This window comes from Pimephales promelas, chromosome 23, assembly GCF_988280905.1.
Source record: "Pimephales promelas chromosome 23, fPimPro1.hap1.1, whole genome shotgun sequence".
In the NCBI taxonomy this organism is placed as follows: domain Eukaryota; kingdom Metazoa; phylum Chordata; class Actinopteri; order Cypriniformes; family Leuciscidae; genus Pimephales; species Pimephales promelas.
In genome coordinates this window covers 26,710,900-26,734,487 of record NC_142791.1, presented here as the reverse complement: position 1 = coordinate 26,734,487, position 23,588 = coordinate 26,710,900, and the positions used below count along the sequence as shown (strand labels likewise).

The 23,588-nt window shown below is 36.8% G+C and overlaps 1 long non-coding RNA gene across 1 annotated transcript in view; it reads right to left on the bottom strand.

The window, feature by feature from the left end:
- LOC120481669 (uncharacterized) overlaps positions 1 to 23,007 on the bottom strand; it is a 34,095-nt gene extending 11,088 nt beyond the window's left edge. The window contains exon 1 of the long non-coding RNA XR_016149609.1: positions 22,922 to 23,007. This is a non-coding gene — a long non-coding RNA (uncharacterized LOC120481669). The remainder of the gene's footprint in view (positions 1 to 22,921) is intronic.
- Positions 23,008 to 23,588: the final 581 nt, after the last annotated feature.

The window sequence follows — 23,588 nt, the reverse complement described above, 5'->3', positions numbered from 1 at the left end:
GAAACACATCATACGAATTCAAACGAAAATTTCAATTTAGTAAAAAACCTACTAGGGCTGTCAAATTGAAATTAGAATTTTTAATATTTGTTGAATTTAAAATAAAAATGTGAATTTTAGGTGAGCGTCAGACGACCCGGTGATGGTGTAAAAGCCTTTGCACACTGAGTCCGAAATTCGCATCCGAAATTTTCGCACGTTAAAAAAAATTCGACCTCACGTTAAGTCAATCACGCTTGCACACTTTCGTCCGTCATAAAAAAAATTTGCATCAGGTTCGATTTTCTGCGTTTTTCGCATCCACAGCCAGCATTTTGAGAGGTATTTTCAAAAATGTATTTCACTTTTACAAAAATGTTCTAAAATCAGAAAGATTGAACAGAGGAGCCAGAGAGAAATTCACTTTTCATACGGATTAGCCCACATAAGCAGAGAGCAGTCTCTTTTCTTTCGTTTTGATTGGTTTTGTTTAAAAGTAGACATTTCAATATATATATATTTCTCAAGTCTGTGAGGCTAGGATACCTTATACGCTGACTTTCGGTTCATGAGAGGAGCTTCAGCTTCCCTGTCGTGATTAGGCCTAGCCTATCCTTTGTCTGCAATTTATTTCTTATTATTAAATCCTGGTAATTGGGTGATGAAACATTGATTTAAATTAAGATAAAATTATTTCCAAACGAAATTCACTTTAAAGAAAGGCTTTGTGCTTGCTTTCTGTTTAGGCTCTGTGAAAGTTTTAGTGCTGCTTCCAGAGAACGGTCACGTCCGTATCATTGTTTTTTCCTCATAAATGCGAACACGGAAAATAAAATAAAAGACTTTATGTTCTGGGGAGTCAACCCTTCTTCATCCGGTGGGTATTACTTTTGGTTTGTGCGGTGTGGTTCACATAGGCCTATTTATTAAAAGATTTAATTATATGGGAATTATGGATCTCCTCCATAACGCTTAAATAATTTAGTAATAATTTAACTAGTTTTGTGGTGTAGGTCTACATATTTTATGACGTTAACTTCAAATAATACTAATAGTAATTTAAAGATGTGGTAGCATTGGGTCTGGACTGGACGTGAAGGATAACTCCGGGATTTCAAGGGACGTGTCGTGATTCTCACAGGTTAGTGGATCTGAGTGTCGCGATCGTTACAGCCTTACATGTATTCTTCTTGCAGATAAATATACTCACAAAGCTTAGGTTAGAAGTCTCCAGTGAGTTCAACACTTTGAGTTCAACGTTTCAGCGGATAGGCTACCCGGGAAATGCTCAGAGCTGACGAGGGGAGTTGAGAAGAGCAATGTTTATTTCAGCAAATTTAAAGCTTTGACGACTTTAATCGTCATTTAAATACCTTTACTCAATTATCTGGACTACGAAACTTTGGGAGATTATTTTTGAATGTCTGTTCTTTGAAATTAGCACAAAAAAAAATTTTTTTTTTGTTATTTCATTGTTGTTCCACATAATCCCCATATCTTAAAATGGAACGTTGCGACTTCCGACTCATTTTGCCAGAGCGGGTCACATATGTTAGTACACCTTCCTGAAATTAAAGCACTTTGTATATAATATGAATCTTTGATTAATTGTATTCTTGTGTTTGTACTTGTTTTTTTTCTATATGTATATAAAACAAAAAAAGCCTGCACATTGCTGCATAACAAAAATATATTTTTCTTCGTTTTGCTTTTTCTATTTTACATTTCAAAATATAAAGTTTAATTGTGTTCTTAATTCTTAAAAAAAAAAAAAAAAAAAAAAAAACACCAAAAAGAACCGATAAGAATACCGTTCTTAAAAAGTACCAAATCGATAAGCGGTATCGGTAAGAGTAGTAATACTCTAAAAAAAGGTTAACTTTTAAGGCATTAATTTGGTTAATTATTACTGAATTCTAATTTGTTCAATTCAATTCAATTCAATTCAATTCAATTCGATTTTCTTGAGATATCCGGTCTTGAATATAAGCATTGAAACTTAGTTTTATCACATATCCTACATTTTCCTAACAAACACTCCATAAAATGTGTGTATCTTTCATATTAGATTGTCTTGAATATAAACATCTATTTTGATTTAAATCTGCCAGTGCAGTAAGAAAAAAAAACACTTTAAAATCACTAATTAAAAAGTCATTTTTGCATGTATTCACTATTGTAATAAAAAGATCTGCTGTGTTTCATAGAGGGGGAAAAAAAAGATGGCATACAACTTGACATAATGACATCATTTTTGGGTGCACTTTTCCTTATTGTGTCATGCTTTCAGTTACATCAAAACAACAGGAAATGTGCTTCCAGTCATGCACTTACACATGAAAACCCAAGCAAACCTCCAGACCTGCCAACTTCAGCTAAAGTGTGACGGGGAACTTTCTACAGATGGCGAGGAAACGAGATGGGCCGTTGCGTCGAGTGTAAGCGCGGCGATAGCGCTGAAAAACACAGATATCACGTTGGCTTCTTCAGGAAAGAGCCATTCCTCCCAGCAAAGCCTGATAGAAACCCAAAATAGTCCGTCAGCGGCGATCATCGGCCTACACCCATCAAGCCTCAAGTCACATTTCTCCGATTGTATTTCAGGATCACCCTCTCGTGCTGTTCTTATCCGCCCCATTACTCTTTCCTGCCTTTAATAAAACAGACACAATAGTAATCTTAGAGAAACACATTCCCTGTCATGGTGACAGCCACACAACCTCCCCTCTTTTCCTGCGAGTCTCTGGCCCTCTTTTGACAGCTACCTTTCAATACCGTAATCGCGGGGTAAGTAGCAATTTTCATTCAGCGCCACTATTCACGGGCCACGCTAATGAAAGCCAGTACCTTGTAGGAACGGTTTCAAATGGGCTGATAGACAAGTCCTCTCCATTCTATTATGGAGACAGGCTCTTATCAGCGCGCCACAGTAATGCTCTTCCAAACCATTTGTCACCAGATTTACTCTCTTTACCCATCGCCGAACCCCAATCAGAATTCAATCCATCCCCCTCGCACTTTCGCCCCGCACCTCATCTCCGACAGAAACCTCCGAACACTTCAGAGCCGATCCGACCTCAATTCAGGGGCGAAGCGCCGAGTGTTTCGGGAAAATCTACTGTATCAGAAGACAAAGACGTATGGATAATCCCACCTCCGTCTTGGTTTATATTACAATACAGATCGGACGTTTTCACACTTATCACATTGTTCGAACTTTGGAAAATATATCTATATGTATGTTATATAGACCTATATATGTGTATATATGCATTTTACATTGCAATTTTGTACAAAATTAATAAAATGTACGGATTTGGAGACAGTTTATGTAATTATATGTGAGTAATATATACAGGTGAAACTCGAAAAATTAGAATATCGTGCAAAAGTTCATTTATTTTTAGTAATTCAACTTAAAGGTGAAACTAATATATTATATAGACTCATTACATGCAAAGTGAGATATTTCAAGCCTTTATTTGTTATAATTTTGATGAAAACCTTTTCACAATATTCTAATTTTGAATTTGGGGATGAGTCTATATAATATATTAGTTTCACCTACTGAAATAAATGACCTTTTGAAAGTTTAACCTGTATATAATATAAGTTCATGTATGAACATGGATTTTCCAACCAATCACATCACACGAAATTGCAATCAGGTTGGGATTGTGTCTTAAATATAAATGGATTTTGTCTATTTTGCAGATTTGGTCATCTCAAACAGAAACATAGTCGATTCAACTTCAATTTAGAGGCGTTTTGTGAGTTTTGTACAAATCTACTGTATCAGAAGACAAAGACGCATGGATAATCCCACCTCCGTCTCAGTTTTTATTACAGATCGGACATTTTCACACTTATCACATTGTTCGAATTTAAATTAAATTACAACTTTGTAAAATATATCAAAATATAAGACCTATTATACACATGTATAACATATTTTAAGTCGCAATTTCGTACAAAATTCATAAAATGTAAGGATTTGGAGACTTATATGTGAGTAATATATATATATGTACAGGTGGAACTCGAAAAATTTGAATATCATGCAAAAGTTCATTTATTTCACTGATTCAACTTAAAAGCTGAAACTAATATATTATATAGACTCATTATATTCATAGTGAGATATTTCAAGCCTTTATTTGTTATAATTGTGATGATGAATTTGGCGTTTTCATAAGTTGTGAATCATCAAAATTATGACAAATAAACACTTGAAATATCTCACTTTGCTTGTAATGAGTCTATATAATATATTAGTTTCACCTTAAGTTGAATTACTGAAATAAACTGTTCCTAATTTTTCGAGTTTCACCTGTATATAATATAAGTTCATGTATGTTTTCCAACCAATCACATCGCACAAAATTGCAACTTTGGATCAGGTTGGGATTGTGTCTTAAATATAAATGGATTTTGTCAATTTTGCAGATTTGGTCATCTCAAACAGAAACAGTCGATTCAACTTCAATTTAGAGGCGTTTTGAATAGCAAAATTTGATAATGCAACCTCCTGTCTTCCTGTTTTATTTTGATAGTCCACTGTAGAGATTCTACTGACTATAAGTAACAGTGCAACTCCAAGTCAAAGTAATTTGAATTTTAAATGTATTTTCAGATTTGCACAGAAACAGAGCCAGTTCGACCTCTATTCAGACGCGCACCATCAGGCCAGTGTTGAGCATTTCGTGAAAAGCAACTGTATCTAAAGACAAAGACGAGCGGATAATCCAACCTCCCGGAAAAACACTGGACGGACTGAGTGTGTGTGTGTGTTGGCAGCCTATTTGAGAAGCGGCTCATGCCAGCGCTGAAGACACAGTCTGCCGAGCGCAGGGATGAGCGCTGAATGAAAAGGAGGAATACCTCAGAGACCCGGGGTGACCGAGAGGTGTCTCTAATATCTGATGTCTTTATTTCCAGCAGCACAATGCCGCCCGGCGCGGGAATGAATAAGCAAAAATGGCAGATCCAGTGGGAAGCGGTCGTGTCTCCAGACGGCGAGGGGGGAGGGGGGGCGTAGTGTGTGTTGTGTGTGTTATCAGCGCTCGCACTTCCTCGTCCCCGCGTCCGGTGGCAGGGGCCAGTCAGAGGCCAGTGTCTGAGGCCATTGTGTTGTCACGGAGGAAGCCCGGCCCTTCACGCCTTCCCCAAAACCCTGTGCATTTCCTGTGTCAAATTTATCATTTTACCACAAAAAGCACGACAAAATTCGGATAAAATTAAGGTAATGTCAAAAAAAAAAAAAAAAACATACCGTTGTGTTCGCAGAATGAACGGAAACTCCAAACATAACTCATGCTGAAGAATGAAACGCCGTGCCGTGCCAACTACACTGTAGAGATGATTGTTGGTTTAACTTAAAAAAGTACGTTTTTGTAAATTAAAATTTTAAGTTAATGTAATGGAGATTGGTTTAATAAATATAAATTCAGAATATTATCTTAATTATCCGAATTGATGCGACAAAAGATAAAAAGTTGTGATAACAGTGAAAATAATTTTCTACAGTGTAACAATTACACTGAAATATAATGATATATCTTATCGTTGAATACTTTTAAACAAGATCAAATGACCCCTTCCCCAAAACCCTGTGTGTTTCCTGTGTCAAGTTTATCATTTACCACAAAAAGCATGACAAAATGCCAAAAAAAAAAAAAAAAAAAAGGATATGTCTCCAAAAATATAGATTATTTTATATGGTCAGCATAGTACAGTTTTTTACATTTTGGTGCTGACAGACAAAACCAGTTTTTTTTTTTTTTTTGCAGTGGTCTATGGAAAGCAGAGCAAATATATGCAGCCCTTGAGGGAGGAGAGAGAGAGTGTGTGTGTGTGTGTGAGTGTGTGTGTGTGTGTGAGAGAGAGAGAGAGAGAGAGAGAGAGGCAGAGTATGTGTGTGTGTGTGTGAGAGAGAGACAGAGATAGACAGAGAGTGTGTGTGTGTGTGTGTGTGTGTGTGTGTGTGTGTGTGTGTGTGTGTGTGTGTGTGTGTGTGTGTGTGTGTGTGTGTGTGTGTGTGTGAGAGAGCCAGAAAGAGTATGTGTGTGTGAGTGAGAGAGCGAGATTGAGAGAGAGAGGTGTACTGATGAATACAAAAGAAGAGCAGGAGCGATGTGTCTTTAGTTTAAGGATGACCTTGCGGTCGATCAAATGAGACGAGACGAGCGGTTCTGCATTCTCACAGCGGCTCATTTTAGAAAACCTCTTTAAAATGTCTTTGTTAGTCGTGTTAGTCGATAATAGTGTTATCAATATTAGAATGATTCTTTACTCAAATCATGTGAGTTATGACTTTACTGAGTGTGATTCACCTGCTGGCTCTGACCCGGCTCCACTAGCGATACGGCTCACGCTAACACCCCGGCATAACCAGGGCTTGACATCAACAGCGGGTGTATCACTACGTGACACTTCGGTGGGTTGAATTTTATATAATATATACATTTTTCAATCGTAGTCTATTAAAAAGGCATATTTTCCGATACTGAAATATATCTGAAACTCTTCCAATACAAATTTTCCACAGATACACGATACAAGCTTCTCTCTCTCTCTCTCGGACAGCGAGTGACACACAAACCCGCCTCTCTTCACTCACTCATTTCATTTGCTCTGGATGAACACTGTTTCGGTTACGGCGCTTGTATTTCAGTGAGGGATTGCATATATTGCGCATGTTTTGACTCATTCCCACAGATGTTGTCCTCACACCCAAAGTGTGTCACATAAAGCCGCCTCTCAGTGCTAAATTTACTTCATTTTATCTGCTTATTGAGCTTAAACACTCAAATACACACAAAATAATGTCAAAACGCCGGTTTTGGCGAGTATTCATGTAAACAGTCAGTTATGTTTTAAAAGAACGTACACAGTCGAGAAAGAAAACGCATGTGTAACAGTATAAGGGCCTGTTCACATTAGTGTTGTTTTTGGCGGCCTGTTTTAATTTTAGTTTTAGTCTAGTCTTTGTGTCAAGCTGACATTTTAGTTTTTGTTAGTTTTAGTCACTCTTTTTAGTCTAGTCTAGTTTTAGTCGACGAAAACCGATGACATTTTAGTCTAGTTTTAGTCGACGAAAACCGATGACATTTTAGTCTAGTTTTAGTCGACGAAAACCGATGACATTTTAGTCTAGTTTTAGTCGACGAAAACCGATGACATTTTAGTCTAGTTTTAGTCGACGAAAACGGATGACATTTTAGTCTAGTTTTAGTCGACGAAAACCAATGACATTTTAGTCTAGTTTTAGTCGACGAAAACCGATGACATTTTAGTCTAGTTTTAGTCGACGAAAACCGATGACATTTTAGTCTAGTTTTAGTCGACGAAAACCGATGACATTTTAGTCTAGTTTTAGTCGACGAAAACGGATGACATTTTAGTCTAGTTTTAGTTGACGAAAACGGATGACATTTTAGTCTAGTTTTAGTCGACGAAAACCAATGACATTTTAGTCTAGTTTTAGTCGACGAAAACCGATGACATTTTAGTCTAGTTTTAGTCAACGAAAACCGATGACATTTTAGTCTAGTTTTAGTCGACGAAAACCGATGACATTTTAGTCTAGTTTTAGTCGACGAAAACCGATGACATTTTAGTCTAGTTTTAGTCGACGAAAACCGATGACATTTTAGTCTAGTTTTAGTCGACGAAAACCGATGACATTTTAGTCTAGTTTTAGTCGACGAAAACCGATGACATTTTAGTCTAGTTTTAGTCGACGAAAACCGATGACATTTTAGTCTAGTTTTAGTTGACGAAAACCGATGACATTTTAGTCTAGTTTTAGTTGACGAAAACGGATGACATTTTAGTCTAGTTTTAGTCGACGAAAACCGATGACATTTTAGTCTAGTTTTAGTTGACGAAAACCGATGACATTTTAGTCTAGTTTTAGTCGACGAAAACCGATGACATTTTAGTCTAGTTTTAGTCGACGAAAACCGATGACATTTTAGTCTAGTTTTAGTTGACGAAAACCGATGACATTTTAGTCTAGTTTTAGTCGACGAAAACCGATGACATTTTAGTCTAGTTTTAGTCGACGAAAACCGATGACATTTTAGTCTAGTTTTAGTCGACGAAAACCGATGACATTTTAGTCTAGTTTTAGTCGACGAAAACCGATGACATTTTAGTCTAGTTTTAGTCGACGAAAACGGATGACATTTTAGTCTAGTTTTAGTCGACGAAAACCGATGACATTTTAGTCTAGTTTTAGTCGACGAAAACCGATGACATTTTAGTCTAGTTTTAGTCGACGAAAACGGATGACATTTTAGTCTAGTTTTAGTCGACGAAAACTGATGACATTTTAGTCTAGTTTTAGTCGCCGAAAACCGATGACATTTTAGTCTAGTTTTAGTCGACGAAAACCGATGACATTTTAGTCTAGTTTTAGTCGACGAAAACCGATGACATTTTAGTCTAGTTTTAGTCGCCGAAAACCGATGACATTTTAGTCTAGTTTTAGTTGACGAAAACCGATGACATTTTAGTCTAGTTTTAGTCGACGAAAACCGATGACATTTTAGTCTAGTTTTAGTCTACGAAAACCGATGACATTTTAGTCTAGTTTTAGTTGACGAAAACCGATGACATTTTAGTCTAGTTTTAGTTGACGAAAACCGATGACATTTTAGTCTAGTTTTAGTTGACGAAAACCGATGACATTTTAGTCTAGTTTTAGTCGACGAAAACGGATGACATTTTAGTCTAGTTTTAGTCGACGAAAACCGATGACATTTTAGTCTAGTTTTAGTTGACGAAAACCGATGACATTTTAGTCTAGTTTTAGTCGACGGAAACCGATGACATTTTAGTCTAGTTTTAGTTGACGAAAACGGATGACATTTTAGTCTAGTTTTAGTTGACGAAAACCGATGACATTTTAGTCTAGTTTTAGTCTACGAAAACCGATGACATTTTAGTCTAGTTTTAGTTGACGAAAACCGATGACATTTTAGTCTAGTTTTAGTTGACGAAAACCGATGACATTTTAGTCTAGTTTTAGTTGACGAAAACCGATGACATTTTAGTCTAGTTTTAGTCGACGAAAACGGATGACATTTTAGTCTAGTTTTAGTCGACGAAAACCGATGACATTTTAGTCTAGTTTTAGTTGACGAAAACCGATGACATTTTAGTCTAGTTTTAGTCGACGGAAACCGATGACATTTTAGTCTAGTTTTAGTTGACGAAAACGGATGACATTTTAGTCTAGTTTTAGTTGACGAAAACCGATGACATTTTAGTCTAGTTTTAGTCAATGAAAATTGTATTTTAGTCTTTTTTTAGTAGGCAATTCTATTTAACCCAGTCAATATATAAGAAGCCTACCTAGTGGTGGGCTAGCCTATACGAAACCAATTTTTTTATTTTAGCCAAACCCATTTCAAACAATATCTTCTTATAGTTATCTTCTTATATTATTGTTAGCTTATAGACTCAAGAATACATCCAGGAAGACGCTCTGAATTGAATTTACAACATATTTATTTTACCAACCAAACATGTTAGTAGCCTACACACACGATGAAATGAAAGTTTTTCCAAATGTCATTTCTTCTTTTTCTCCCAAAGATGAATCCCTTTCTCTCTGTCAGACTTAACTTTGATTGTTGTCGTTGTGTGCTAACGCCTGTTTCACACATAGGCTACTCCATTTGCAGTGTGTATTTTTCCCGCACCCATATTACAGTTATAACAGTTATAGATTAGCGCTCATACCGCTCATTTTCGTTGACGAAAGCAACACTAGTTCACATATCGCGTCTTTTGCGCGCTCAAGTTCGTTATTTCAAATGTAGGCGCGCTCATAATCGAAGCGACGTGGTTGTAGTGCGACGTGCTCGGTTTTTCCAAGCGCGTCCGCGCCGCATCGAGATAAAACATCTCAACTATTCAGATATGCGGACAGTAGGTCACGTGACAAGAACCAACCGGAGCGCAACCGCCCTAGCGCTTTGGAAAGTGAAGAATGCGGCGCGGCCAGCGGTTTCTACACGTTTTTAGGCGCTATATGTGAATCCAGCCTAATGGATCCGTGCATTCGGTCTTAAAGGGATACTCCACCGTTTTTTCATATTACACTATGTTATTCCCTTTACTAAGACAGGTTGATACAGAGATGGTCACAAGTCATTTTTTGGAAGTCCAAGTCAAGTTTTAAGTCTTTGAGGGGCAAGCTCAAGTCAAGTTTATTTCAAAGTTTATTAACTTTGCGGACAGCAAAAGTTTATAAACTTATTCCAAAAATGTAACTTTTCTAAGGACAAATGCTAGCCTTGCTCTATTCTGTGAGGCGCGTTTGCAACGTCACGTATTACGTAATTACGTTCAAAAGGTCACGGGCGACGTAGCCGAAAGTACAGAGTCAGTGTTTACAAGTTGAACGCATAGGTTGAACGTGCAAACTAACTCAAACACCGTATACAAAAAAAGGAATTAAAAGGAAAAACAACGATGTCGGACGATTTTGATTCTGTACTTCCGGCTACGTCGCCCGTGACCTTTTGAACGTAATTACGTATTACGTGACGTTACAAACGCGCCTCAGAGAATGGAGAAAGGCTAGCATTTGTCCTTAGAAAAGTTACATTTTTGGAATAAGTTTTGAAATAAGCGATCGTTTCGCATGATAAGACCCTTATTCATCGTCTGGTGTCGTTTAAAGACATTTGAAGCTGCATCTGAAACTGTTATTAATTGTCTTTTGGACCTTGAACCATCCGGTTCCCATTGAAGTCCATTATATGGAGAAAATCCTGGAATGTTTTCATCAAAAACCTAAATTTCTTTTCGACTGAGGAAAGAAAGACATGGACATCTTGGATGACATGGGGGTGAGTAAATTATCAGCAAAAGTTTTTTCAAAAGTGAACTACTCCTTTAAGTGCGATCAAAGTGTCTCGCGCGCACTGGGACGACAGAGGTGTCTATCAACTCGTCTTAGTTAAGGGAATAACATGGTTTAATATGAAAAAACGGTGGAGTATCCCTTTAAAGTGACAGCAGCCTAATATTCCTGCCACCAAATTATGAGTTTACCCCCATGGTATCGAGGTCAAAATTGTGGGCAGTGAAAATGCTGAGTGCTTAGAAACTTTGGAAAACCACAAGCCACAGTGGCATGTGAGCAAAAGTTAACGTCAAGCCCTGGTCATAACTATATTCCAACCACATAGCAACACATTCAGCCACTCAGAACACCATATAGCAACATACTAACAACAACTCTTTAGTAACCACACAGAAACACATTAACATCAAGTCTCTAGTCTCATGGCAGAGCGTTTCACCATCATTCACATTTCATAAAGAGAGTAATGTGAGGTGTATTTTTCATTTTAATGATGGATGTTCTATAGGAGTGTATTTTCGAACAAAAGAAAACGTTTCTCGTCATCCTTCCCATGAGCGCGTCAGATGATGGAGCGGGGCCTCCTCTCCACGGCACCGTTACCAGGGAACCAAACCTGGACCTCTCTCAAGTTTCTCTAGACACTGCCGAGCGCGGGGGAAAAGCCACTGTTTCCTTTGGCAGCGCCGCTACTTTCTCTAACCTTCCCAGAGTAAGAGAGACGAGCGAGAGGAGCAGCCGGTGACCCAGGGAGGGGGAGGAAGGGCAGGCCTGCTTTTACACCCTTTCCCCTGCTAGAGTTTGGAAAAATGTCTCTCCTGTCCACATGCGTCCCCCCTCCCCCAAGGTGTGCAAAAAAAACAAAAAAAAACCTTTCCACAAAACTGTTCTCGGAGGAACAACGACCTCATCGAAAACACATGTCTTTACACTTTCACTGCCCCTTAAAATTGGACGACATTAAAAACAGACAATCAAGGCTGAAAACACACTCACTAATGCAAACTTTTGAAATGCAATCTTCTCAATAACAAAATAAATGGAATAACTAAATGTTCACCGCCTCCTGAATATTTTGTTGTATGAATATCTGAGCTTGCAATAAATATTAAAAAGTAGGGCTGTATTGACACAAATTTCACAATTCGATTTCACAAGCTTGCAATTCGATTCGATTTCGATTACGATTCGATTCAATATTGATTATTTTGGATATCAGTTACAATAAAGGGCAAATTTTCTCAAGGAAATCAAATCTCTGAACTAATGCTGTAATCTATGGGAGTCTAGTTGTAGCCTATAGGCTTCATTAGCCTAATATGAAGGTAATAATGAACTGTTTTGTAGCTATACAAACACTTAAATTACACTTTTATTTATTTTTATAATAAGAAGATTATATGAAATATAAACATTTAAATGGTGGCTGTCATAAAAACTTGCCAGATTTATTCAAATATGCATTAAATATTGAAGAACATTAAGATTATAATGCATATGTAATATGGTGTATATATTTAGCAAAATGCTCCTCTCTAGAGTTATTTTTTTCTAGCTGACTAACGAGTTTATGTGGGTTTTCTGGGGTAAATATGACGATACATTGATTACAAGATGTTTAAACGATGTCTTTACACGGTTGAAACGCTGATTGAGCGAATCAATGTGACATGATACGGATTTCGTTAAGTTGTACTCTATCTTTAACACACTTTCAGATGCTCATTCATGTTTATTTGGCGCTGTGACTGCCTGGTATTAATAACCCGGAAGAGAGATCAGCGCTGCTGCTTCTCTTCAGCTGCGCCAGAGCGATCTCACGCCACAGCGACAAAACCTTATTTATGTTTTTGATTTTTTTAAGAAAATGGAGGTAATTTGAAAATTGAGACTGTTTCATATCTATAGTAACAAAGGACAAAGATTATTGCGATTTTTTGGATGCGCGCAGCCGCGATACAATGATCCATTCATTCAAATGAAACAGGATGAATAATCGATTCTTGAGATTTAAGAATCGATATCGGTTCGCAAAAATGAGAATCGATTAATATCGAGAAATTGATATTTATTACCCAGCCCTATTAAAAAGAAAGAACAGACCCCCTGCTTTTTAACACGTTTTATTCTAGCTTTATTCATGCAAGGTGTAAGTTTCATTTAAAAAAGCGACATTTTGAGCAAAAAGCCGAGAGAAATCATGTTTTTGTCAAAGACTACGTCCGGATCGGATTCAGAGAGATGAAATAGAGTAGATCGAGTCCATGGGTTCAACCTGAGTCGACATTTCAGCCTAACCTGTAAGAAATCAAAAGGACATAAGTACTCGTTCATTCGACTTTTGGCCTATAAACTATATTGAACTTGCGGAATCAACAATAAAATCTATGTTGATTTAACGACAAGCAGGTGAAAGAAACACATTTAGCCGTTTAGCCCCATAGACTCCCATTCATTCTGCACTCGCCCGTGATCACCCCCAGTGGAATTCTAATGGAACTGCAACCAAGATGATACACAATGGGGCTAATAGGAAGTGCCAAGGCTCTGCCGTAAGACACCTAGTCTATATTATGGATATCTATGGTTACACCGGCAACCCCAAAACTTGTAAACACTACATTATTTGACATTATATTTACACGTAAGATGAGATAAAAAGTAAATGCCATTGAAACTTTTCTGGTCGAAAGTAGTCATAAATTAGCATAATCGGAGGGTATTCAGTGACGCAAACTGCCCTGAAAGTGTATGTAAAATGCGCAACAGCACCGCGTTTTTACTTTGAAACCTGTAGTGCTTACATGTATTTAAAGGAGTAGTTCACTTAAAAAAAAAAAAAGACTTTCTTTAGTCGAAAAGAAATGAAGGTTTTTGATGAAAACATTACAGGATTCTCTCCATAATGGACTTCAATGGGGACCAAACGGTTCAAGGTCCAAATGAGAGTTTCAGTGCAGCTTCAAAGGGCTTTAAACGATTGCAGACGATGAATAAGGGTCTTATCAAGCGAAACGATCGCTCATTTAATAAATAAATAACAAAGTTTAAGTTTTATAAGCTCAAATGCTCGCCTTGCTCTGTTCTGTGATGCGCGTTCGTGACTCTCCTGTTCGAACTCGTTCATTAAAATGAACGAATCTTTTTCCGAGCCAATTCGTTCGTTTCGTTTGTTGAATGAACCGAATGACTTCACTCACTTTGCATTCACTTTTTTTCTGAAAAACTTACTACAACATAATAGACATTCTTTCAAATGTCAAACATAACTGAACATTAAACATTAACAGATATTTCCCTTTACTCAAAAACACATAAAATAACACTTCATTTCAATATTTCCTCTCCATTACCAGCCATGTGGAAAGCATGTTGGGAAGTAACAACGGCGTCTCTAAATAAAACCTGAGCTGTTTCTCTTAAAATAAATTGGTAGCCCCTTTTCTTTAATCGGTTCCTCAATTCAAGCCTCAAAATTGTGTATGTTTCCTTAAAAATATGAGGAACATGTACAGTCTCTCTTGGTTTTATTAGTGAAATGTACTCAATATTTTCGGTATAAAACAGAACCACAAATTTCTTAATAAAGTACACATTTTTTGATGAAAATGACAAGACTAGTGATGCCAGGTAAAGTGATGATATCAGAAGTCATGCTTCAGCACATCTGGGAAGAACACCACGGTGTTGCCTTCAGTTGTAGTAGCACACTCAAAAAACACTACAAATCCTCCTCAGCAATACTGTGTTACTTTGGGGTGTCCAGAGGAGCGCAGAGACAATCACAGAGGAGAGTTTCCCCCCCCTAAAAGTGCTCTTTCCCCACCGCCTACGATTTCTCTCTCTCCTCTGCTTAACTCACAACTGCAGTGGAGCAACACAGAGAACGAACACAATTATCCTCAATATCTGTCACTCACATGACAGCACTGCTTCTCCTAGCCACGCTTCAACAGATGCAGGTGGGGGAACAAAGAGGCTCGGGCTGCTGCTTTTAAGCAAACTCTCTCTCTGTCTTTCTCATTACCTGGCCCATTTGCATGCAGACTGTCAAACAAAGGTGTTGATAGGGAAAGATACGAGAAGAAAGGAGTAAAGATTCTGTGTACCGCCTCTGTGAGTGTCTGTTTACGTGGGTTTGGGCTTTATACAGACGCTACAAGCAAGTACAAGCGTTTTGTCGTGGCGCATCACATGCACTGTTCCCTGCGAGTCGATCGCTCGTTTTGCACCCACGAAACCAGGCCTTCGTCGACCGTGAGGAATCTGCTGACAGATAATGAGCCATAACCAGTTCAGCTCATCAGAATTATCGTTTCAACGGTTCAAAAAAAATGTGACTTTAATCTACTCAAACTCAAGAAAACGACACTCTAGCATTTCTCGTGCTTTTTTGACAGAAAGACTTTGTCTAAAAGAAATGAAAATATGATGCAATCAGAGGATATCTCAGGCTTAATATGCAAATATGCAAAAAAAAAAAAAAAAAAAATTGTAGTACTCGTCTTGTTTTTTAGTTCAAATATTAAGATACATTTACTTTTCAAAAGGTTTATGCTTAAAAAAAGTGCAAACTGGGTAAGAAAATTTGTAGACTATCAAACATGAAGCCACTGAAATAGAAACTATAATGTCCTGTCACTTCTTTACAGTTGCGACTGGTTATGACTAGGGCTGTCAAACGATTAATCGCGATTAATCGCATCCGAAATAAAAGTTTGTGTTTACATAATATATGTGGGTGCACTGTGTATAACTATTTTAAATATATCAACTCACACACATGCTTTTATATATTTAAGAAATATTTCATTTATATTATATATAAATATTTTATACATAAATAATATTTTTTTTCTTAAATATACATGCATGTGTGTATTTATATATAAAATAATTATACACAGTGCACCCACATATATTATGTAAACACAAACTTTTATTTTGGATGCGATTAATCGCGATTAATCGTTTGACAGCCCTAGTTATGACAAAAAAAACCTCTTGAAAATATTGAAAATTAGCACGGTTAGTACGTGATGTAAGCATTATGCCCATTTATCTGACTTCATTTTAAGAAATGACCTAATTTTATTCGTTTTAATTAGTCTTTTTTAAATTAGTTTTTAATTAGTCTTTTTAAAGATAACTTTACTTGAGGATCAACACTGCATCATTTAACACACTATCATGCATAATGCAACACACACATCAGCCGCACTGTGATTTTCTGGATGAACATAATTTAGTTGATTCTGGAACAATCCGAAATCCACCCATAAGTTATCCCTAAAATCAGAGGGGAATAACAGGTGAATAACACTGATGTAGAAGCACACAATCCTGGTTGTAAGCATAAACTTAATCAATTTTAAACTTTGATTGGAACATGTACTGATGCGGTTCATGCAAAAATCCAATTCATTTGTCTCATTTCCCTGTTCACAAGATCATTTACTTGCATAAGATATTACGACTTGCATAGATCATAGATTGTGAACTGCACTGTCAGATTTTTAACTAGTTTATTCTTAAAGCATGTCAAATCTGCCAGTGCTGTGAAAAACTTTGAACTGAAAAATTAGGCATGTTAAAGGAACAGTCCATCCAAAAACGAAGATTTCTTCAGCTAAAGAGAAATTACGGGTTTGCACGAACACACTCCAGGACTTTTCCTCCAACGCAAGTGAACAGGGATCACTAGCCGCGTTTCCATTAGGGCTGGGTAATAAATATCGATTTCTCATTTTTACGAACCGATATCGATTCTAAAAATCTCAAGAATCGATTAGTCATCCTGTTTCATTTGAATGAATGGGACATTGTATCGCGGCTGCGCGCATCCAAAAAAATCGCAATAATCTTTGTCCTTTGTTACTATTGATATGAAACAAAGTCTAAATTTTCAAATTACGTCCATTTTCTTTAGAAATTCAAAAACATAAATAGCGTTTTGGCGCTGTGGCGTGAGATCGCTCTGACGCAGCTCTAGAGAAGCAGCAGCGCTGATCTCTCTTCCGGCTTAATAATACCAGTCACAGCGCCAAATAAACATGAATGAGCATCTGAAAGTGTGTTAAAGATAGAGTACAACTTATCGAAATCCGTATCATGTCACATTGATTCGCTCAATCAGCGTTTCAACCGTGGAAAGACGTCAGTTAAACAGCTTGTAATCAATGTCAAGTATCGTCATATTTACCTCAGAAAACCCACATAAACTCGTTAGTCAGCTAGAGAAAAATAACTCTAGAGAGGAGCATTTTGCTAAATATATACACCATATTACATATGCATTATAATCTTAATGTTCTTCAATATTTAATACATATTATAATAAATCTGGCAAGTTTTTATGACAGCCACCATTTAAATGTTTATATTTCATATAATCTTCTTATTATAAAAAATAAATAGCTACAAAAAGTTCATTATTATCTTCATATTAGGCTAATGAAGCCTAGTAGGCTACAACTAGACTCCCATAGATTACAGCATTAGTTAAGAGATTTGATTCCCTTGAGAAAAATTGCCATTTATTGTAACTGATATCCAAAATAATCGATATTGAATCGAATCGTAATCGAAATCGAATTGCAAGCTTGTAAATCGAAATCGAATCGAATTGTGAAATTTGTCTCAATACCCAGCCCTAGTTTCCATTACCCTTCAATTTGCGCAAATTGAAATTGCGAAATGAAAATACGCTCAATGGAAACACGTCAATTTCGCAAAAACTCCCGTTTATCGCAAAAAAGTTTTTACGCTCGCATGAGAAGGTTTTTCAGGCAATTCGAAAAGGATTTTTCCGCAAAACTGCTATGGAAACGGATTTTGCTCATTTAAAGTCACCTGACTTTAAGAGGACGGAGTGTGTTTTAGGTCCGTGTCCGCAAATAATAATAATAATTATCATCATTAGCCTATTATAACATTTATTAGGCTACATATGTAGCCTAGAAGATGCTTTCATCCAAATCATCACATCACATTCATACTACAGGTTGGACAATAATAGGGGTAAGATTATCACAAATAAACACTCGATTTTGACCAATATCCAAGAGTGTGTGCGGAGTTTGGAGCACTGGATGGCAGACAGACGCGGGCGCGCCGTGAACACTTTCATTTTCCCATCAACAGTGGAATCAACTTAAAATACTCTGGCATTTCTGGTTATACAGAATTTTTTTTTTTTTTTATAATTTTTTTTCTATATTTTCAAACTATATTTTTATATTAACATATTTAATGACAGTATATTCACAGAACAAAAATTAATTCTACTCAAAATAAACAGAAAACAGCACACACTTAGCCAAAGTGATTGTTTTTAAGTATTCAAACATTGTTAAACGCATTATTTTACCTAAAACGTTTGTAAAAGGCCCACCTCGCCACCTCAGTAAACAACGTTTATGATTTATTTTCACACAAAATCTGTAGCTCCATCAATGTTCAATACAAACATTTTTCCGCAGTCATACACTATGGAAGTAGTGAAAAGCCCGTTTATCTTAAGGTGTGCCTTTAGCTCTGTCATACCCTACTGCTAATGTGTGTGTTGCATTGTAAATTCAAGCTGTGACTGAAAATATGTTGTTCTAATCACCTAAAATGATTTTAGAAACAGGCGCTGGTGACAACACTGAAGCCGGAGCGGTTCCTGGCTGACTTTAGCGGGTATGTAAATATGTATGCTCAACCCTCACGATGGGGCTGCGTACAGTGAGATAGACAATGCCTTTACTCATTAATGGCAGCTTTTGTTCCTGTAAACAACATGAATATTTAATCCGTCCTAAGATTCCCTCTTGGTTAATGAATGTGTCTGAACCAGCTCGAGCCTCTCTGGGGACGCGGGCCGCCGGGAACCGTTGCTAAGCAGTCGTCGCGAACACACTTCACTCTTTCATGAACAACACAACCGTTCTGCACCACGGATCAGATCCGTACACACCGACACACTCCGACCCTCGGCGGGAGTCCCGGAGGGAGCGAGAGACGCGAAGGTGATGCCGAACGCATCACGACACCACACTGCTGATGTCACTTCCTGTGCGGTAAATGCAAGCAGAAACGGAGATCCGTAAAACATCCAGTTTACGATCACTATAAGACAGAAATCATGCTGATGTAGTCATCTCTAAAGAAACCATGCAAAACATGTTGCTTTTTAATTACAAACATTCATTTTTAGTTAAAAGCATTTATTTTTTTCTGAAAATCTCACTAGATGAAACCCTTATTTGTTGCCTCTATTGGTCCCGCGTAAATATGGATTATGGACTGAAAGGAGTAGTTCACTTTTAAAATAATTTACTCACCCCCATGGCATCCAAGATATCCGTAATTCTTTCTTCAGTCGAAAAGAAATGAAGGTTTTTGATGAAAACATGGATTTTTCTCCATATAATAGACTTCAATGGGGTCCAAACGGTTCAAGGTCCAAAAGACAGTTTCAGTTCAAAATGCAAACTGTTCAAAGGGCTTTGATTCCAGATGATGAATAAGGGTCTTATCAGGCGAAACGATCGCTCATTTAAAAAAAAATAACAAAGTTCAAGTTTTATAAGCTTAAATGCTCGCCTTTCTGTTCTGTGATGCGCGTTCGTGACTCTCCTGTTCGAACTCGTTCATCAAAATGAACAAATCTTTTTTTTGTCATTTGGTACATTCAACAAACGAAATGAACGAATTGACTTGGAAAAAGATTCGTTCATTTTGATGAACGAGTTCGAACAGGAGAGTCACGAACGCGCATCACAGAACAGAGCAAGGCGACCATTTGAGCTCATAAAACTTAAACTTTGTTATTTTTTTTATTAAATGAGTGATCGTTTCGCTTGATAAGACCCTTAGTCATCGTCTGGAATCATTTAAAGCCCTTTGAACAGTTTGCAGTTTGCACTGAAACTCTCATTTGGACCTTGAACCGTTTGGTCCCCATTGAAGTCCATTATATGGAGAAAATCCTGGAATGTTTTCGTCAAAAACCTTCATTTCTTTTCGACTAAAGAAAGAATGACGTGGACATCTTGGATGACATGGGGGTGAGTAAAATTTTTTTCAACCCATGGTTGGGTCAAATATGGACAAACCCAACCCTTAGTTTCGAATTTTATGGTTTGTCCATATTTGACCCAACCATGGGTTGAAACAACCCAGCTTTTTATAGTGTGTGTACCGGATGGATTGTGCTGATCCCTCAAAAAACGTGCCTAAGAGCGAGAGACACGAAGGTGGTGCCGAACGCATCACGACACCCCACTGCTGATGTCACTTCCTGTGCGGTTAATGCATGCAAAAATGGAAATCTGTTGCATGTTAGTGGGATTATGAAACATGCAATCCGGTTTACGATCAAGATCGAAATGTTTGTGAGCAATTACGGATTATTTATTTGCATCTCTCCAGTACATGAATACCACATGTTCCTCCACAGGCACAGAGAGAGAGAGAGGGGATACACACACAGACAGACACTCGTAAACTTCTGCAATTGGTCCACAGGGAGAGAGCGACGATCTTCAGGAGGAACCCACGCCAGACCCTGCCTCAAGCAGGCTTCCAGCTGTTGTCAATTACTGCCACTTTAACGGCGCGTTAAACACACAATGGCCAATGAGGCGCTGCCACCCGAGTCACTATTTAACTGCAACACGGCCATTAGCTAATCCTGAGGGCCCGTCGCCCGCTGCTTTACCTAGCGAGGCCCAATCTAATGAAATTAAAGCTCAACTCCCTTTAATAGCCAGGTTCCCCGTCATAAATTCATTAGCCGCTGATGAGTATCTTCCCGTTAGTTTGAACGCGCGTTGGAGATTTACAGTGGGCTAATGAAAACCATCAAGGTTTTAAGGAGCTCGTCTCATTAGGGAGGGGGTTTTAATAGACAAACAAAGACGGGATAATTGCCACGGGAGCTTAGGTTTTACCGAAGGGTGTTGAAGGGATTTTCTGGTTCTGGAGAAATCAGGCTACGCCAATTACTTTAGGTAACGTAATGAGCGCCGCTGTTGACTCAGGTGAGCTCAAATGAAAGGCTCCACACACTACTGCCCTTCAGGCCGGGGGATTCGGTTTCTCTCATCTGTTTTGCCGTTGTCGGTGTGCACGTTGGGGGTGTAATATATACGGACAGGGGCAGGAATGCCCCCCTCCTCTTCCCCGGGACCCCTAACTTCTCAAATATCCTCAATGTCAAACATGGTGGGCTCCAAAAATACCTCTGTGAGCTCAGTCTCGCCTTCCACTGGATGTCCATCTATAGGTTTGTGTCTCGTAATAGCGGCACTAATGTAAAACATCAACGCTAATCTCACGCACGCGCTTCTTAACAAAGCGCCGTCACCATCATGACATTTCAACCGGTGGATTGCAAAACCGCATATAAAAACATACGTCTACGTTTTATATATTATGTTGTACTTTTATTTCGGGCTGTGTATAATGTCATTTTATTATTATTATTATTTAAAATTAGCCAATCAACTTGTGTTTTGAACTCTATAATGCCCAACATGGACAGCAAACGAAAATACTGTTAGGAGTTCACATGAAATCAACATAATAATTCATTTTAAATGCAGTATAATATGAATATTCTGCATTTAAAAAGGTTTATTTTGAATATTATATTGGTAGTATTCATATTACTAATGTAGTAGTTGTTATAATAATAAAATTAGGGCTGTCAAACGATTAATCGCATCCAAAATAAAAGTTTGTGTTTACATAATATATGTGGGTGCACTGTGTATAATTATTCTGTATATAAATATATATATAAATACACACACATGCATGTATATTTAAGAAAAAAATATTATTTATATAAAAATATATATATATATATATATATATTATAAATGATATATAAACCAATATATACACAAAAATATTTCTTAAATATATACAAGCATGTGTGTGTATTTATATATATATATATATATATATATATACAGTATATAATTATACACAGTGCACCCACATATATTATGTAAACACAAACTTTTATTTTGGATGCAATTAATCGCGATTAATCAGCCCTAATGACAGCCCTTATTGAAATAATTGTAATACTCAAACTTATAAAAATGGATATTGTAATACTATGAGTTAATATTTTGTGATGTTAATACTAACTTTAAATAAATTTAAATTCATAATAAAATGGATACTACTACTAATAATAATAATAATTATTAGATAACAATGCATTAATATTATTTCATAATATTTTTAATAATAAAATGTATACTGTAAATTAATCTGAGTGCTATTAATACTAAAATTATACACAATATTAAAATAAATGTGGTATTAATAATATGAATGATAGTAATCCTATTATTAAAGTAATATTAAAATTGACAGTGTATTAATATAAATAAATTAATAATTAATGTAAAAAATATAATTAATTGTTTTAAATGGATACTATTAATTAATATTAATAGTATTTTTGTTAATTAATGTTAGTTACATAACTAAAATTAAATTATTGTTTGAATTAGTAAAATATTAAATTGAAATACATATGAAAATTGACAGAGTATTAATAAGTAATATTATTACTAAAATTAAAATAATGTTAAAATGTATATAGTAAAATTAAATTAACCTAGTATGAATATTAATGATACAATTTATGTAATATTATCAGCATAATGAATCCATAAATTAATTTATTAAAATTAAGTATAGTACTTTTTTTAGTTAAGACCAGTCGTCGGGTGCCAGTTAAACACTAAAGCATTAGTTGTTGGGTTTGCTGTCGCCAGTGCTTTGACTGATGACACTGTGCAATATATCAGTGTGTGTTTTCTAAAGCCAGACAGTGAGACGACACCATCCGTTCAGTGTTCACACAATCATTCTGTACGGGTCGACCTGGATCCTGAGCTGTGAGCTCGCAACTAACATGCAACTATCAGGGTGCAACATCTAGATGCCACACACACACACACACACACCCCTCTGGGCTGCCCATCATCTTCATGTTACTCTCTCAGACGGCTAAAATAAACAGATTGTCTAACTGCAATGAAAACATACTGCACCAGCCAGTGTGTGTGAGAGAGAGAGAGACAGGCTCTTCTTTCAGTCCCAGCGCTGAACGCCACCGTCTGCAAGTCCTGATCCTGCAGGAAAAACACAAATACGTTACGTTTATTTCTCTTACCTCACTTTAAATAGTTTTTTCTTATTTTAAGCATAAATATATCTACATGAAGGGAGGTTTACGCTTAAAACAAGAACAATCTGTCTGCCATTGGGATAAAAACTTTAAAAAAACAATATCAGTTTAGCTTCTCAAGTCATTTTTCCATGTTTTAAAGATTATTGATCATAAAATACTGATCTATTTCTCCAAGACAGCACTGAGATTAAGTAAAGCCAATGTTTTCTCTCCGGAAATGAATTTTAAGAGCAAGTCTGAGACAACGAACTTATCATAATTCTGAATCTGAACATTATAAAGCTTTAAATGTGCTCAACCTCTGAGCAATAAAGGTTTTGTGGTAACACTTTACAATAAGGTTCATTATTTAACATTAGTTAATGTATTTACTAACATGCACTAACCATGAGCAATGCATTTGTTACTGCATTTGTTCATCTTTGTTCATGAAAATACAGCTGTTCATGTTAGCATTAACTAATGTTAACAAGATTTTAATCAAGTATTAGTAAATGTTCAAAATAACATTAACAAAGATTA